This window comes from Penaeus monodon, unplaced genomic scaffold, assembly GCF_015228065.2.
Source record: "Penaeus monodon isolate SGIC_2016 unplaced genomic scaffold, NSTDA_Pmon_1 PmonScaffold_938, whole genome shotgun sequence".
NCBI classification, from domain to species: domain Eukaryota; kingdom Metazoa; phylum Arthropoda; class Malacostraca; order Decapoda; family Penaeidae; genus Penaeus; species Penaeus monodon.
Window position 1 is genome coordinate 30,001 of NW_023664747.1, and position 17,900 is coordinate 47,900.

General features: G+C 38.3%; 2 pseudogenes; one reads left to right on the forward strand and one right to left on the reverse strand.

Annotated features, from left to right (window-relative positions):
* LOC119572061 overlaps nucleotides 1-2,901 on the reverse strand; it is a 15,410-nt pseudogene extending 12,509 nt beyond the window's left edge.
* Nucleotides 2,902-3,540: 639 nt separating this feature from the next.
* On the forward strand, nucleotides 3,541-17,375 carry LOC119572060 (annotated as a pseudogene).
* The last annotated feature ends 525 nt before the right edge of the window (nucleotides 17,376-17,900 follow it).

Consider the following 17,900-nt stretch of genomic DNA (forward strand, 5'->3'; position numbering starts at 1 on the left):
AGCCTCCATCTTTACTAATCAATGCCAAAATTCCCTTCATACCTATCCATATAGCAGTGAAATGAAATGAAATGAAAAAAAAAAGAGGAGGAATCTGATTTTTGTTGTTACAGATTGATAAGAGCGTGCTATGTAATAATAATTCAAAGAAAAAACATACAGTACAAGAAGCAGTTTTGCCAATGTTATTCAATTATTTCTGTAAAATATGGTTAGCAAGATGACAAACATGTACTCCTGGAATAAGAAGCAGCATGAGCACTAAATACTGATCTTTTAAAGCTAGGTCTCCATGCCTTATTCTGTTGTTATCCATCTAGAATGGCTAGAAGAAATAATGTGCTAGACATCAAAGGTGATTTAGCAATATGGTAAAGTTCTGTGGTGAAAAGGGTGGAAATGAGTTAAAGATTAGGATAAGATGTTAGATGTCAAAGGTTGGAGAATGCTGTTAGACAGAATGGTAGGGAAAAGGGTATAGAGGGGGAACAAATGGAATACAGTGGGGATTTGTAAAAGGAGAAAAGGGTTAAAGGTATAGGGCGAACAGATCAAATGGAGAGTAAGTGTCTGAGGAAGAGAAAATTGATAAAAATTGCAAAAGGGCCATTATGAAACAATCAAGGGTAATACGTTAGAAATGGAAGTTATAGAAGGAGAAGAATCCAGAGAATGAGATAAGGGAAACAGGGGAAGGTGGTGAAGTATCAGGAAGAATGTGAGGAGGGAGGGATTTGGAGGACATTGTTGTGACATTAGGGAGTTACGTGAGCATCCCAGTGGGAGTGGTAAGGATAAGGTGAAGAAAGAGGGACTGGTGATGCACATGGAGAGGGGAGGATAGGGTGCTTTTTGGGAGAGTGGGAGGAAGAGGGGGAATCTGAGGAGGAGGATGGATATCAGCAAATACTTGGAATGTGGAGCAAATAGGAATAGGATTAGCAGGTGGATGAGGGAGTGGAACATTCTTTTACGTCATGTATATGAAATTTTGGATGTCTTCACGCATTTCTGGAGGAGACTTGGGTGGGAGGTCTGAGAACAAAGGATTTCTTATGTGGAGTAGAAGAGGGAATAGATGTCCGAGGACCAGAGGGAGAGGTGGGTGTTGGAGAGGATGTGGTAGAAGATGAGGAGCGTTTAGATTGTCTGGTGAGACAGGTAGAGTAAGGAGGAGGAGGGGTAGACATTAGGGAAGTGGTAGAGATTGGAGTATCTGGATTTAAACAGGAAAAGAAATTTGACTGGGAAGAGAGGGAGTAGAGATAGGATGGTTTAGGGTAGAGGGAAGACATACTGTGGGAGATGCTAAGATTTCTTGAGAAAATGAGAGGGGAGCAGAGGGATGTATAGTTTTGGAATAGGTAGAGAGAGAAAAACCTTATCAGCATGCTTCTTGTCTGGATTCATGTAGAGTGAGGCCTAGTTTGAATCTGAGAACTGCTACCTTATATTCAAGCTTGTAAGCAAGGCAGCTCTTATAAATACATTTTGGAAGCCACCACAATTGGTACATGTGCCTCTGAGAGGAATAATATAGCACTAGACTGCCACTGCATAATAGTCGATGAGGCATACAAGCAAATCGTTTTCACAGTCTAACCAGTCCTTGTCATAGACAGGATATCAGTTGGGGAGACAAAAGTTCTAGTACAAATATTAAGGGAGGAGTGAGGCTGGCCAGGAATAGGTTTGCCAGTGAAGTCAGTCAGGGTAGATAGTGCAAAGCTTGAGACCCAGATGTAACTGTGACAAGGCGTGAATGACTGGAATGACTGCAAAAAGAAACTTTGCCTACTTGCTTTTGGATACACTGATGGAAGAGAAGAGTATTGTCAGAGTACAGGGCTACGAGGAATTACATAGAACTGATCCAATTGGCTGGGCCAAAAGGGTACTCAAAGAGGTGAAACAGTAGAAGAATGACGGTGGGAGGAAGATGGGGTGGTATGGAGGGAGATAGTACTATTGGGAGGAGGACAATTAGTATGAGAGTAGTAATAATAAGGTGGTGGTAGACAATGAAGAAGACTGTGAAGTAGGAGCTGGAGTGGAGGATATTGGGAGAAAGGAAGGGGTGTATTCTGAAGGTTGAATAATGGCTTTGGGTGGATAGATGTAGATATTTATAGAAAAGTGTGTACATGTACATGTATGTGTGTATGTTTGTGTGTGTGTGTGTGTGTGTGTTGGTGTGTGTGTGTGTGTGTGTGTGTGTGTGTGTGTGTGTGTGTGTGTGTGTGTGTGTGTGTGTGTGTGTGTGTGTATATATTTATATATATATATATGTGTATATATAAATATATGTATATATGTATATACGTATATACGTATTTACTTATATACGTATATACTGTAATATGCATTATCTCTTGTTATTTTCCATTGCAAATAATATAAACGCAATTATTTGTAATGTAACAAAGTGAATGGACCCTCTGAATTAAGACCTATTATTCCAGCCATTCCTGGGAAATCTACAAACATCACAGAATGTACTAAAACCTTCCTAAACTGGGAGCTTTGCCCCCAGACCATCCAAAAACTGTATCTCCATACCAGGGGCTCCAACCCCCAACCTCCGCCTGATTGCCCTTAACTTACTCTTCACACAGCATTTGTTGTGACCTAATTTATTTGTGTCTGACATTAATTTTTGCCTGAGCAAATTATTTCATGTATTAGTGAGTGCAGTTTTTCTCTTTGATTATCAGTGTCATTACATTTTCCTGTAAATGTATACCAAAGTATTACATGTTGCTACCTGAGAAAGTAGTATCACTGATGAAAAGTCTTATTTTTGGCCACTCCGTCCATTGCAGGCAAATTTCAGATTGTACTACCTAGCTGTGGGAAACTGAAATTACATCAAAACTCTATACTATGAACAAAAATTAGAAGGCACAAACACATCACACAACACATCTGAAACTCTAAATTCTACAGTAGAAGCTCAACATCCAGCCTATCAACGATAATGCAAACTGTTTGAGAGGCACCACGGAGAGTTCTGTTCACACACTGTAGTTTTTGTCAGTGAGTTGGTCACGGTTATTATCTTCGGTTTATTATCACACTAAAATGTAAATACTGCAATGCAAACAAACACGATAAATTCGTAAGTACAGTTAAAGGCAGGAAAAGTTGTCCCCAATCTGGGCTGAATTAAATATACGCTAATATTATGACCGTGACATCCTAGAGACCATCCGAAGACCCTTCCCAATCTCCCACAGCTTAAGTGACACTTCCTTGAACTCTAAAGGCACAACAACCATCCCCCGAACAGCGTTCCCGAGGATACCATCTCTCCTTCGAGCCGAGGCCGAGCAGCCGCTGCACCGACGCTTCTCCCGAAATTATTTCTGAATCTTCGTTTGGGACCCCAGGCCTTACATGACCTTAAAAAATAAAATGAGTATAACTCTCTTTATACTTCAAGGTATATTCTAACAACTTATATAATAGTATGCATAAAAATCAAATCTCTGTAATTATCACGTCAAGCACAGGGCCCTTTAGCACAGCGGTGTTTGTTTACGCCGTCCTCGGGAAGGTCGGCAGGAAGGCTGCGGCGGCACTCGGTATACAGGCGCCTCATCTGTGTAACACTGTTTATTGAAATGAAAGGGAAAATGTCCCTGTCAGTTTATATATTTTTAAAATCTCTGGTTAATGTTACTGAGAGCGGTGTGCAGAGGTAGAGGGAAATGGAAACGGGCATCTTACAGAGCATAAGAAATACTAAATCTGTTGGTATTTGGTAAGCAGCTTGTGTAGGTATTGGAACAGCTGCATTGACTTCTGTCCAGACCCTTTAACACTAAATGTGTGAAATCCATTGGGTAACAGTTAAGTTTCAACCAGCCCTCTTTCATAAGGAAAATAATATATGCAAACAACAGAGCCAATAATTCCAAGAAAGTTATCTTCTATGTTCTTCCATCACAAATAGAAAATAAGTTATTGGACAGGAAAGTGTCAGAGAGCCTAAAATGAAAAACTCTCATTGTAATCTCTCAGTAATTGACAAAAGCATTTGAGGCATTGCATTATCACTGTCTATACATTGTAAATTTTGCCATACTTTGGTAAATGTTTAAAAGACACCCACGCTTCATTCACTGGCTTAGTGTTGATCAGATTGGCCTTGGATCCTGTCAACACCCTGGCAAAAGCTACCAAACCATGCTTTGTATTTCTGGCAATATAAATCTTTTAGATCTCACTAGTGATTTATTGACAAATAAGAAACTAGCAAATTTCTATCTTGCCAGAATACATGGAGGAACTTTGTAGGAAACTCACTTTAGGCCTCAGCCAACCACTTCAGCATACATATATTTATTTATACCTTACAATTGTTATTTTTTCATTCTCTTTGGTGCTTCAGGGGGCTGGTGACATTTTGGGCAAAAAAAAATGTATTTCAAACATATGCTGAAAACATTCCTTGGTTAATCTTTATGGTGTGGACATACTAAGGCAGGGCAAATTGAAGGGTGATATTCTTGAAAAGGACAAAATGTTTGTCGTCATTAGAGAACAAAATAGTAGCACCACAAATAAAGGATAAAATTCTTAGAATGTCTGCTCACATCAGCTTGGTGCTCCTTAGTTTTCAGCTCTTTCTTGTCATGAATACCGAGTTGAAAACAGTTGTTTCATAGGGATGCTGGGGGGCAGAGCCCTACATTAACCCTTCCCTCAGGCATGCCTAGTCACAGCAATTTCGATTGTTGTTTAAAGTTTGTGACAAGGAGTTAAAGACTTAGTCTGTGGAGAGTGCATCTGTACTCTAAAGAATTATAAAGAAAGGTAAAAAATTACCCATTCCCATATCATCTTCAAATTCTTCTCGTCTAATGTTTCTTTTGTTGTTTGCTGTTTAAAGTCTAGGGTGGTTTAAAGGAACAAGGATGATGCAACTCATTTGCATCAAATGAGTTGCCTTTGTTCCTAACAGACTCAGGAAATGTTTTCATAGATATGGTAGCATGATCATCAAGCCACTGGCTTTGTGAGCTTTGTGCTTCACAGCTCTTGGCAGTGGGGAGGGTTTCTGCTCAGCAATATTTTGTTCCTGGTTTTATGCTTTTTTGTAATCTACAATCACACTAGATAACAAAAAGAATTAATGAAAGCCTAAGAATACTAAAAGACAACATTTGAATACACTGATAAAATAAGCTGATAAAAAAAAAAAAAAAAAATCTTGCAGAGGTAATGCTCAATATGGATGCAAGTACACACATTCACACATGCACGCACAGCAATCATCCTCCTCCACATTGCCATGAAGTATGTTTGTATGGCTGAATATGACAATGATACATCATAACACATTTTATGAATGCCAAAAAATATAATAGAAAGCAGTATAAAAAGAATCGCATGAAGTTCAGTGTGCAGTGGCCCCATCCTAGATGTAATATTATGAAAGTGGCAAGGAGCAGCTACCAGGGAAAGAGGTGTCCACTGCTAAACAAAGCATTTTCTAATGATGTACTGCTCTAACAACCCCCAGCAGTTAGGTTATAAGAAAAAAATTGTCAGAGTCACAAAGACACAATGTTTGGTTGGTGCTGGATGTGGGACTTTTTGATAGTACTAGTCACTGAAATATTTATCTGATTTATGTGTGCATTCTCTCTTTAAGTTGATGAGTAAGTCATATAAAAATCATGGATTTCAGGAAAGAACAAGATCCATTCAACCTGTCAAATCTGCAGAATTTTACTTTTATTCAAATAGTAGAAAATCAAAAATTATTACTATTTACTTGTAACTATCAGGGTATTCTGAACAATAAAGTAGTATTTCAATAAGTGAAGGAGTTACGAGTAATAGATGACAAGATGTCTGAAAACTAACTTTTTTGATGATGTGACATTCAAGAACATAGATACCTTTAGGCTAATTGCAGCAAAAAAATAATAAAAAAAAATCTTTCCTAATTAACCCAATCACCCCGGATTTATGTTCTGTCCCTTGTAGGTTTTTGTGAATTTTGTTACATACAGATGGCTCCACATGTGCTCAGCCTCCAAGGAGTCTATCAGTAGGCCCTACTGACCGATCCTGATTTCGCCATTCCTTGAATTGGCGGGAAAATGCGTTTTTCCTTTTAATACAATTGATATCAATACTGTTATTATTGTTATTGATGTTATGATTATTAAAGTATTATTAAAATCTTGTTAACATTTAAGACAATGAAATAATGCAAAAGATCCTTTCCAAAAGTCAAGGAAAAGGGTAAACAGGTGAGAAAGGTAGGACTAATAAGTGACCCCTTGATGACTAAGCACTTGTAGAGCCATCTATGTGTGAATACAATAAATAACCTGGTTACAGTGGGCATGGCATGTATTCTTGCCAAACGTGGCGATTGGGTTAAGGCTGCTATATGAGATGAAGCCATGTGGTATTTAAACAATGTCACAACTTCATCAGCCTTCATCATCATCATCATCATCATCATCAAGGGTCTAATGCCAATGGGGCCACATGGCCACATCCATCTTTTTGCTTCCAAGCCATGAGGGTCCCTCATGGCAAGTCTCCAGTCAGGCTCTCAGCCCATCTCTAACTCCTCGCAACAGGTCTGGTCGACCTACCTAAGCCATGACCTCCTAGGTCATCCCATGGGCCTCCTCCATTCAGGTTTGTCTCACAGAGAGACAACCCGATGGACAGGGTCATCCACAGGGAAACAAGCTAGGTGCCCATATAGCCTGAGTTGGCAATCCCAGACTATGCAAGTAACAGGTCCCATGCCAGTCTCATGGTATAGCCATTGGTTGGACATGTGGTCCTGCCCAAATGTACCCATGATCCAGCGAAGAGACTAGCTACAAAAGGCATCAAAATGAGACTCCAAGGCACTAGAATCACATTCAGGATTTGCATCCATAGAGCAAAACTGGCGGTATCAAGGCCTTGAAGAGATGTAGCTTGGTTCTTCTGCATAGTACCGACATCTCTAAATGCTCTTATTGATTGAGTTCATGGCTCCAGCTGACAGATCAATCCATCTACTGACTTCTTGGTCTGACAGCCAAGAGATATGGACTATGCTACCCAAAGGGATACAAAACTCTGTGACTTCAACCTCCTCACTGCAAGCATGGATTGACTGAATGGGTTCCCCCAATAGGCCTACAAAATCCTGAATCTTGGTCTTGGTCCAGATCTCTATGGCCAAGAGCTTCGCCTCATTGCTAAATGCATCAAGAGCTGCCACAAGTGACTCCAGAGACTCAAATAGGATAGCAACATCATCAGCAAAGTCAAGGTCTAAGACCTTGATATTGAACAGTGTTGCTCCACACTCACTTTGGGTAATAGCTCTGACCATTATCTAGTCCATGCCGGTGTTGAAAGTGTTGGTGCAAGGACACAGCCTTGCCTCACCCCTGAATTACTAGGGAAGAAGTTTGACAGGCCCCACCACACTTTACAGCTCTTTCAGTACCAGTAGTGATTCTCAATGCACCAAGTCAAATATCTTGAGGTTGATGTAGGCTGCAAGCAACCCACGACCAAACTCTTGATGGTGTTCCACAATTAGAGCGCTAGGATATGGTCTATTGTGGACTTGCCAGGAGTGAATCCAGACTGCTCTGGTCTATGGTGCCTTAGTAGGTGGTCGCAGATCTGTTTTAGAAGAATGTGGGCGAAAACCTTTCTGGTATACTGAGTAGTGTAATGCCATGGTAGTTGCTACAATCCCAACAATCCCCTTTCCCCTTCCAGAGAGGGATGACCATGCCCCTCGACAGATCGGGGAGTGGAACCAGATTGCCAGATGGCAGTCAAGACTGCATGCAAGCCACATGTCATAGGTTCACACCCAGCCTTTAGAAGTTCAGCAGGGATATCACATATGCCTGCAGCTTTCCCACTCTTTAGCTTTAAATTGCCATCCTAACCTCAGGGTAGGAGGTTCCTTGCTGATGCATCCAAGCTAACTGTTGGAAGGTCTACCCGCTACAGCTGCTCAAAATACTCAGGCCAACGTTTACAAACCCCAACATGATCTGAGATGATATGTCCATCCACTGAGCGGACTGCAGTCATCTGCGAGAAGGGATTGGATTTCAGCTTTCTCAGGGCTTGGTAAGCAGGGCGAAGGTCGTTTACCAAGAAATGACCTTCACCTTCCTCAGCAAGGTTCCTGATGAAATGTTCCTTCTCCATTCTCAGCAGTGTCCAAGCCCTATGCACCAAGGAACGGCGCAAGTCCTGATTGCCATACAGCCAAGCCTGCGACACATTTCAGTGACCTCCAATGTCCCCAGGGAGATGAAATTCTGCCTTGCTCTCTGGCGTATGCCAATGGATTCTGTGCTGCTTCAAGTGTTTTTGCACTTGAAAGACTCCCATAGAGCAACTGAGGCCATCAAGTTATCAAGTTCTGTGAATCGATCAGAGACTGCTGTGGTGAACTCATGGGCACATTCCTTCTCCCTCAGTCTGTCCAAGTGAAATACCCTAGAGTAGTCACTAGAGAGACAAGGACTTTTGAAGTGGACCCATAGGGTAGCCACTACCAGCCTATGGTCAGTGCTACAGAATTCAGCACTCCGATAAACCCTGCAATTCTGAAGGATCCTCCATCAAGTGCTGACAAGAATATGGTCAATCTCCTTGGCCACAGTACCATATCGCTATACCATGTCCAGCAATGCAGGTTGGAGTCCTGATACCAGGAGCCAGAAATCCTCAATCTCTGGGACCTAGCAAGGGCTCAGACAAGGAGGCTGTTCTCTCTACTGGGATCAGCTCCTGAGCCATGGGTGCCGAGAGACATCTCGTAGACAGCTTGATAACACCCAGAACAATGTGAATGTCTCACCTGGGGTAATTGTCTGCCATGGATGTTTCATAGAACGCCTCTTTCACATTGGTAGGAGCGTACACAGCAATAAGAGATATGAAGCCAAAAGCATGCTTCAGTCTCATTGCCATAATATGCTCATCAACTGGTTGTTACCTCAACTATTGAGGGTTGAAGTTGGTTGGAGATGGCTATGGCTATACCTGGAGGTGATTACCATCACCACAGCCAAACCAGTAGTAGGTTTACTGATCATGCCACTACCAGGTCTTCTCACTTCCAAGAGGGCAGCTGCCTTAACTTCCAACCAATTCCCTTGATAACAGAGGTGATCACTCGTCCTGCCACAAGGACCGGATGTTCCAAGCACCTACCCAGATAGCTCGCCTGAGGTTAAGCCCCGGGTGATTGCTCAGGGTGGACGCCACCGCTGCCACCACCCGCTGATGCTGCCCCAAATAAAGTGGGTCGGCAGGCTGTGGGGTTCCCTAGGGCTTTGCCCCACAGGCCTCATGCTGGGTTGACGTCTGCCAGGGCGTGGGCGGACAAGTAACTCTTGTTCCCATCCTGTACTCCAACATTTGCCCTCCCAATGGGACCCATAGCCCACCTCTCTTGCTGGGTGGATGGGACAGCACCCCTCCCCCAGAGGGCTGGCAAGGCCCACCTCCACGAGCCAGCCATTAACCCCAGAGTGGCTGAGGCAGGAGTTGGTATAAAGCCAGGGCATATCCACACTCCTGTGGGCCATGGGCCAAGACCCCCAACAGTTTAGCCTGGGGACCTCAAGGTGCCCAGTTTCCATGGGTGGTCATGTGGAGGCACTGCAGAAGTCTTGATGATAGAGAGGCTGTGGACTGGCAGGGGAGGCCTATGCAGAGCTGCTCCCTTTTTTGCACTAGGCAACCAGTGGTGGCAGCTGCAAGCGAGAAGGCATGCAAGCACGTAACACTCTCTAGCTACCACACTATTGGTTTCATGTCACCCGGAGCATGAAGCACCCACCCATCTTATTCACATCAAATGCTGGAAACAAGTGTCTAGTTCATCTGGAACATTTCAAATCTTCATTCTGAACATTTTTGATTTTAGCAGTGACTCCAGCCTCTGAACAGTCCAAAATTGTGTTGTCAATGTATATGCACCTTTGTGTTTCCATATTCTTACGCATTTTTCAGTTTGATTTTTCAAACCATTACATGACCCTTATGAATATCCTTGCAATTGGAAACAGTTGCACTGCTGGTTGGAGTTGTTGTAGGCTTTCAATGCAAGTTTCAAGTGAATATGTTAAGAACACTGCAACTGCAACATAGATGCAAGAAAAGAAGAGGCCCTTTTGAAAAACATAAAATTGTCATTAGAACATCATGTTTCAGTATTTCAAATGATTATTTAAGGGAAGTATACATATAATAAAAAAAATAATAATAATACAGCTTAGGAAAATTGTCAGTCATAGTATTACCAAATACTGGAATCTTAAAAAGGAATTTTCATTTAAAGCCAATAGATTCTAGCCTTTTTTTGCTAGATTTTTTTTTTTTTTTTTTAGAAAGTTTTGTTAGAAATGATACAACAAAAACACTAGTAAGATCACATATTCAAAATTTTAAGAAAAAGCAAAAATGTATACACAGAAGTTTGCTATTTGACTTCTATCTGACACTGAGTCAGCATAGTGGCAAGAGGCCTTGGATCCAAGAAGAACAAATATGCAAATTTCTGTGCCATATTAAATGTGTTATGTGACCCAGTAATCCTAACTACTTAGCTGCCTTTTTAACCCACTGTAGTTTTTTGTTAATTTTGTTGCACACAGGTGGGCTCCACAAGTACTCAGCCACCAAGAAGTCATTAGTAGGCCCTAGTGACTGCGCCTTATTTCCCAGTTTTCTTTCTTTCTTTCTTTCTTTCTTTCTTTCTTTCCTTTTCCTTTTTCCCAAATGCATATTGATACTGTTATTATTATCATTGACATTATGATCATTATAATCTCATTGATATACTCCTAACAATAAAAAAGGAAAAATATAAACATTATTGGTATAACCAAGGTACACATAGCTGACACCATTGACATGGTAAAATTTGAATTCCAGACATAGTACAAGGTAACTAGTACAAGACATCACTAAACTGATCAATTTTGTGACATATTTCTTCTATTACTTACTGTTACAAATTTGAAATACAGCTTATAAATACAGCCACTGACTATGGCCTGTGCACCGTCAGTATTTCAACACATACCATTTTATTAGGATAGAACTTCTAAGTGTCTCTGTACTTGATAATAATTACCAGGGAAATATTTGCATGAAGTACATTTAACTATCATGATGATGATGAAAAGGTATATGTCCTATTTGTAGTTGTTTTATGTTTAATTTAAAAATAAAACTTATTTTCATTTAGCAAGAGTGTGTCATATAAAAATTACTTAACACCTTTAGATTTTGCAATCCCCTGTCAGTTTGCCTTGTACTGTATATGTCTGAAACTGCAACTAGACTATTATTGATCAGATTTAATATGGAAATGTTGTACTATTCCAATAGTTGGGGAGGGCATGAATTGTACTACACTTTATATTTAAATATTTTATTAAAATATGTTAAATAGTTGCTGCTGTAAAAAATTAGACCATGGTTTCTTTACAGGTTGAAATGTGGAAGCAGAGGTTCCACATGGGTGAGTAACACATATTACTTTGACAGGGAGAAAATAGTGATGTGCTTGAGTGATAAAGTATTATTTTCAGTTCGAAAAAAACAAACTCAAGTGCACATGAATACATTTACTGTATATGTACATGAACACACTAATACATGGGCCTTCAAAGTAATTAAGCATGAAAATATGAAGTCAAATCAAACATATAGATGTTAAATTTTTGGTATAATTGCTAAAGTGCATTGTTTTGGGAAACACATAATTACAATCAAACTATTACAATTTTTTAAAATAAAAAAAATGATATCTGTATTGCAGGATATGTTTGGCTTCTACTGGTTTTGTGTGCAACAGTAGCGCATTCAGAGGATAATGTAAAATTTGAAGGAACACGTGAACGAAATGACCATGATACTGACGGAGAGTGGGAGGCCAGTGGGAAGAAGTCATACGTAATAGATGGGAAGGCAAATGCAGATGAAAAATATGGAACTGATGATTCTATACCCACTGAAGAAACTTGTCACATAGATGATTGTTCATTAATGCAGGGTAACGATGACCAGAGTTTAATTATCAATGCTGATTGACCAGGATGGAGAGTCAGCTCAGAGGAGGATAAGGCCGCCCCACAAGATTTTAGTGAATTAAACAGTAAATGCTCTAAAGAAACAATTCAGGAACCAACAGATGAAAATGCAGCCAAAGAAGCATCCAGAGAAGAACACCAGGCAATGGAGGAGCAGATAAGAAAGAGGAGGAGGAAGATGAAAATTTAATGATGAAGGACAATGATTGTTTTAAGGTGAAGAAAACGAAGATGAATCTAATTGAACAAGGTGGATCCTGAAATGGAAAATATACCTCTTCGAGAAATATTATTTAAACTAAAGGTAAGACAAAAGGAAAGGAAAATTTTGTTAGCTTGGAATAAGTAATTTATTTAAGCCCAGACTTGTGTTTTAAAATGTTTTATATTACATAAAACATTTTCATACAATACTAATCCCATTTTGAATTAGAGATTCTTCATCTTTTTTAATTCCTTCTCTGCATCATAAAAAATCCCATCTTCTCCTCTCTTGATTTCTAAGTTGACTTCCTTTTTTCTTCCTCCTTTTTCTATTTTCCCCTTTTTTCCTTCACTCCTTCATTTGCCTTCTTTTCTGTCCTCTCCCTCTCTTCTCTTTTTCTCTATTCTCTCCTTTCCTATATACCCTCCTTTATCCACTCTTCAACTCTTCTGTCTGCATTTTACCTTTCTTTGCCTGTCTTGACCTCACTTCACATCACCTCATATTCCCCCCCCCCCATCCCCCCATCCTCCTCTCTTCTGCCTTGCCTTGCCTTCCCTTCCTCTCTTTTGCTTAAGTGTATGACCAATAGTTGACTAATGCTGCATTTCAGCCTGAAGGTTTAACTGATGATGATGAAGAGGAGATCAGAATAGTGAATACAGCACTACAGAAGGCAGCATGGGAGATGAATCAGAGGTAAAGAGGTTGCACAGATTAGAAAGATTATGGCATGATATGAATTCAGATAGTGATGGTGAAATGAATCTAATTTTTTTCTGTAGAGACATATACATGGTTACAGGGGAGAAGAAGAAGCTCTTATATCATCTGGATTTATCAGAGAAGCAGGATGATAATCTTGCCAAGACTGGTGATTCCAACAGCACGGGGGGCATTAGTGGGAATACAAATGCAGGAAGCAAAAGGGAGTTTTCTCAAGAGTCAACACAAGTGAACCTGTACAAGATGTTGAGGTAATATTTTTTCCTGTTCTTCAACATTGTGAATCAGGCACCTGTGCAAAATACTCTTATGTGATTATGTGATTATGTATCAGCATGATATTGTTCTTTTAATTCTGGAAAATATAGTACCTGATTACCTTCATCTGGAAATGGATACGACTTTTATATCTGTGATACTGATTAATCATTCACTTATGAGCAGTGACTAAAGTGCTGTTATTTTCTTTAACACACCTGCAGATTATCAATGCAACTGCACTTATGAAATTACTTCAGGGGGACCCAACATAACTAGCAGGACGCTGGCCGGACCATGCTATTTAGTGTATTTCTTCAGTCCATACTGCCCATTTTCTGTAAAGGGATCACCATATGTAATGCCATGGCACGTTCTATTCCTAATATACCAGTCTATGGTTTAGATAGTATTGAGTACCATAGGTAAGTGAAAAGAGATCTGTTTGCATGACAGAAATCAAATTTTACTTTCATCTTTCTCAACCCTAGAAATAGGGATTCACATATAGCATAATTGTACTGTATTTAGGATTTTTTTTTTTCTCTCTCTCCTTTTTTTTTATTTTTTCTATTTTTTTGTGTCTGAGATTCACATATAACATAATTGTACTATATTAAGGATTTTCTTTTTTTCTCTTTTTTTTCTGTCTGTTTTTCAGTCTGTCTGTCGCAGTGTTCTTGGATTGATGCTTACATTTTCATTTGTTACCACAGTAAATAATAGTTAAAATGAAATATAATCTTTTTCCTTAAAACATTGTTTCTTTTTCTTAGTGTAAATGCCCGTTATGGTGTCATGGGAACCCCGACACTCCTGCTGTTTCACAATGGAAATGGGGTTGGACGATTCAATGCCTCAGATTACTCGGTCCTACAGTTGGTTTTCTTTATTAATCACTACACTGACCAGGAAATTACTGACATAAATGTCACATCCTTAGACTTTCAGGTGAGTTCATAATCTATCAGTTATTTTCTGAATAATAATATAAACATTTTTGTAATGTTGCCCTAAATGTGTAATGTGTACAGAATGATAATTGAAACAGTTCTTAAATTCTCCTAATTTTATATTTTGTTAACGTATGGTAGGCCAGTTATACTGAATCTATACGTACGTTAATAAAATGTAGAAAATGTATGTTTTAGATCTAGAAAATCTTTTTGATATATCAGGTTGCTTATAAGAGATTGTTAGTGTCTTTCTGTGATATTTTCTTTTTATATGTGAGTAGCTGAGGTATTTAAGACCCTACTCATACTACAATTTAAGAAAATGGTTTAGATTATTTATCCCTCCTATAAAGGCAGCGCAACATTCACAGATGAGCATAAATTTTACAAATCTAAATTTAAGAAAGCATGTTTAGCCTAAAGAAATAACCAGCAAAATTGTTGAATGGCATTTGGTTAAAGGGATGTGGCCTTACATTTTACTCACTGCAGTCACCAGGCACACTGCCTAGAACCTGAACATTAATGGCTGGTGAGGGGTAAGGGATGTTAGTTCTTGAGTGCCCATAAAAACATAATTTATTTCCTGATTACATAGGTAAATGTGTCTGTGAAGCCTCAGAATATTATATAACACAACCTGCCCTCCCATCTCTAGAGTTCTTTCCAATTTTAATTTGATAGAAAACTTGAAGCCAAGCATAGATTGAATAGAGTGTAGCAAGAGTATACCCTTGAACTCAATGCCTCAATTTTTAATGTTAAAGTAAAAATAGTGCATTGGATTTCTCTATCCTTAGGCCAACCTCCCATCCAAATTAGCCGAAGGCTGTCCATATGCTCTGTGGGCTGCATGGGTCTTCCTTCTGAGTGTGCATCTTGGCTGTTCCTCACATCAGAGTTGTGCGCAAGACTGACAGAGGCAATCCTGAACAACTGGCGGGAAGCTGAAGCACAACATGACACCATGATTAAGAGGGAAATGGAGATACAGTCTCAGGATATTTTTTGGCTCATAGTCATTTTACTTTTTGTTGTATTTCATTACTTGTTATTATTTTTTATTAGTATTATTTATTATCATTATGATGATGATAGCAAAAAAATACTTTTCCATTTTATTGGTTTATTACTTTTTTATAAATGTATTGTCACTTCATTAATTTTTTCTTATACCATTGGGAGGGAGGGGGAAGAGAGGGAGAGAGGAGGGGGGAAAGGCTGTGATTGGGCAGAAAATATTTGTTTGTATATATATATATATATATATATATATATATATATATATATATATATATATATATATATATATATATAATATATATATGTATATATATATATATATATATGTATATATATATATATATATGTATATATATATATATATATATAAAATAGTTTGTTCTTATATAATTGCTTGTATAGCTGTAAATATAATAAAGCATTGTATATTGTATATTTGGTAACATATGCAATTCTTGAAGATAGGATCAAGTTTATGAAAACTAATTACACTACTTCATTGGATGAGGTATAGCTTCAACATGAAAGAATAGCATAAAACATACCAAATGATGCACTACATTATAAGGAATTTTTGTATGACTTTAGTATACTGTATTTGCAGACATGTTTTCAGCACCCCATGCCTTCCCAATTTTAGTGAATAATTTTTCACATCGCTGATGTTATCTATCCTGCAGACACATTTAACCCAATAACAATAAGACCTCATCCTGGCTGTCAGGACATAGACTCAAGACATGATGAAGTTATACTTGCCATTACATAATAGGACATTCACCCATCATCAGTAAAGAACCTTTAGCATCTGCATCATGCTCACACAACTTTGAGCATCAGGCTATTGTATTTGCAAGGCTTTGTTTGATTTTTTTTTTATTATCAGATCATTTAAGCAAGAAATCTTACTTTTTTAAATAATTGTAACATTGCTGCTGTTGCCTTATTTGCTTACAGTTCAGCTGGGCTCTTTTTCTTTTTTCTATCCTTCTTTTTTCTTTCTTCCTGTGACTGCAGAGTGCCTTTTTTTACATGGCACTTTTAGAAGTATTGTAGGGAGAAATAGTCAATTTCATGATCACAGTAAAGAGAAGACTTATTAAATACAAGTAATGATAATGCCTGTACTGCCAGATAGGTAATATTACTGACATGAATAGGTTGTAAATCAGTCAGACATTTAGAGCATGACCCTGAGAAGTGTCTGAAATGTTTGTAAATAAAAACAGCACTCATTAGTGATATATAGCTGCCTGATTTTTGGCAACTGAAAGAGCATATAGCAGGCAAATCTAAGCAAAAGCTTACAAATTGTTTAGCCAAATACATGTACAATACATCTCAAAAAACAAAAAAACAACTGTGTTATACTTTACTGTTAAATGTGTGTGAAACCTTGTGGACTGATACGTGTTTTTTTTTTTTTTTTTTTTTTTTTTTTTTTTTTTCATGGTAATATATTTATGTGAAAAATTCAGTCTAGAGTTTTTGGTGGTATCTGTGTATATAGTCGTAATGTGTCTCTTTACTACTGTATTTGTTTCAAAGAAATTTTTGTGACCAAATTTTTATAAACAAAATTATTAATAATAAAGATTTAATAAATATTTCTTACAATTAACCTTACTATAAATGATCACAATTTGACTTGTTTAATGAAACTAAATCCCTCTGTGTAAACCCTGAGTACAAATGGCTACGTCATTTAGCTGCCTACTTTTGGGGGTGAATATTGGAGATTAATAAAGGAAGTCAAGCCAAAATTAGGTATATATGAAAAGGAAAGAAAGCATCATTAAAAAAATGGTAATAGTGCACAAAAAAATATTATTGTCCAGACATGGTTTAGGAACTGTTGCAAGGCTCACTAATTTGATTGTGATTCCAAAGGTTAAAATGTGCCCAAATCAATATTTTGAAGCAGATAAGTGTAAGTTCATGTACATTGGAAGGTTAATGCAATATGACTGACAATTTGCCAACTGAAGCTGTTAGTATGTTGTTTTGAGTATTCTTTTGGCACTGTAGGACTTTTCAGACTGCTGTAGATAACAATACAAATCTGCACTATGTTGCAGTGGCATTCTAAGTGTGGACTAGTAAACCATATTTTTTTTCATTTTATGGAAGTCTGTGATTCTAATCTATAAGCATCTTCTGTATTAGAAATCGTTTTCACCAACCTAGTTGTTCATAAATTTCTATGAATTTTTCTTACTTAAGTTTGTGGGTGGGGGTGTTGGGTATCATAGCCAGATTTTTTTTTTTTTTTTTTTTTTCTACAAAACATGGACTTCCATTCATTGTTACTGGGATATTATGATAGTTTCTATTGAAGGTTAACTTTTATAAAAGATTGTTATACTTTCTTGAGAAGTGTTGTAATGATAAGAAATGCCACTTAAGTTTCCAACACACCAGGAGAAAGTACTTAAAACAAATTTGGTGTCTTCAGACAGAGGGGTGGCCAGATGACCCTTCAATCCAACTCTGTTTTGAAAACAATTGGTATGCATTTACAGTTTCTTTAGTAACAGTGCATATACATTTTTTCGTGTGGTCCATTCACTGCATATAGCCTTGAGACCGAATAAACTTACATGCTTTTCTGGGGGGGGTTGGGCC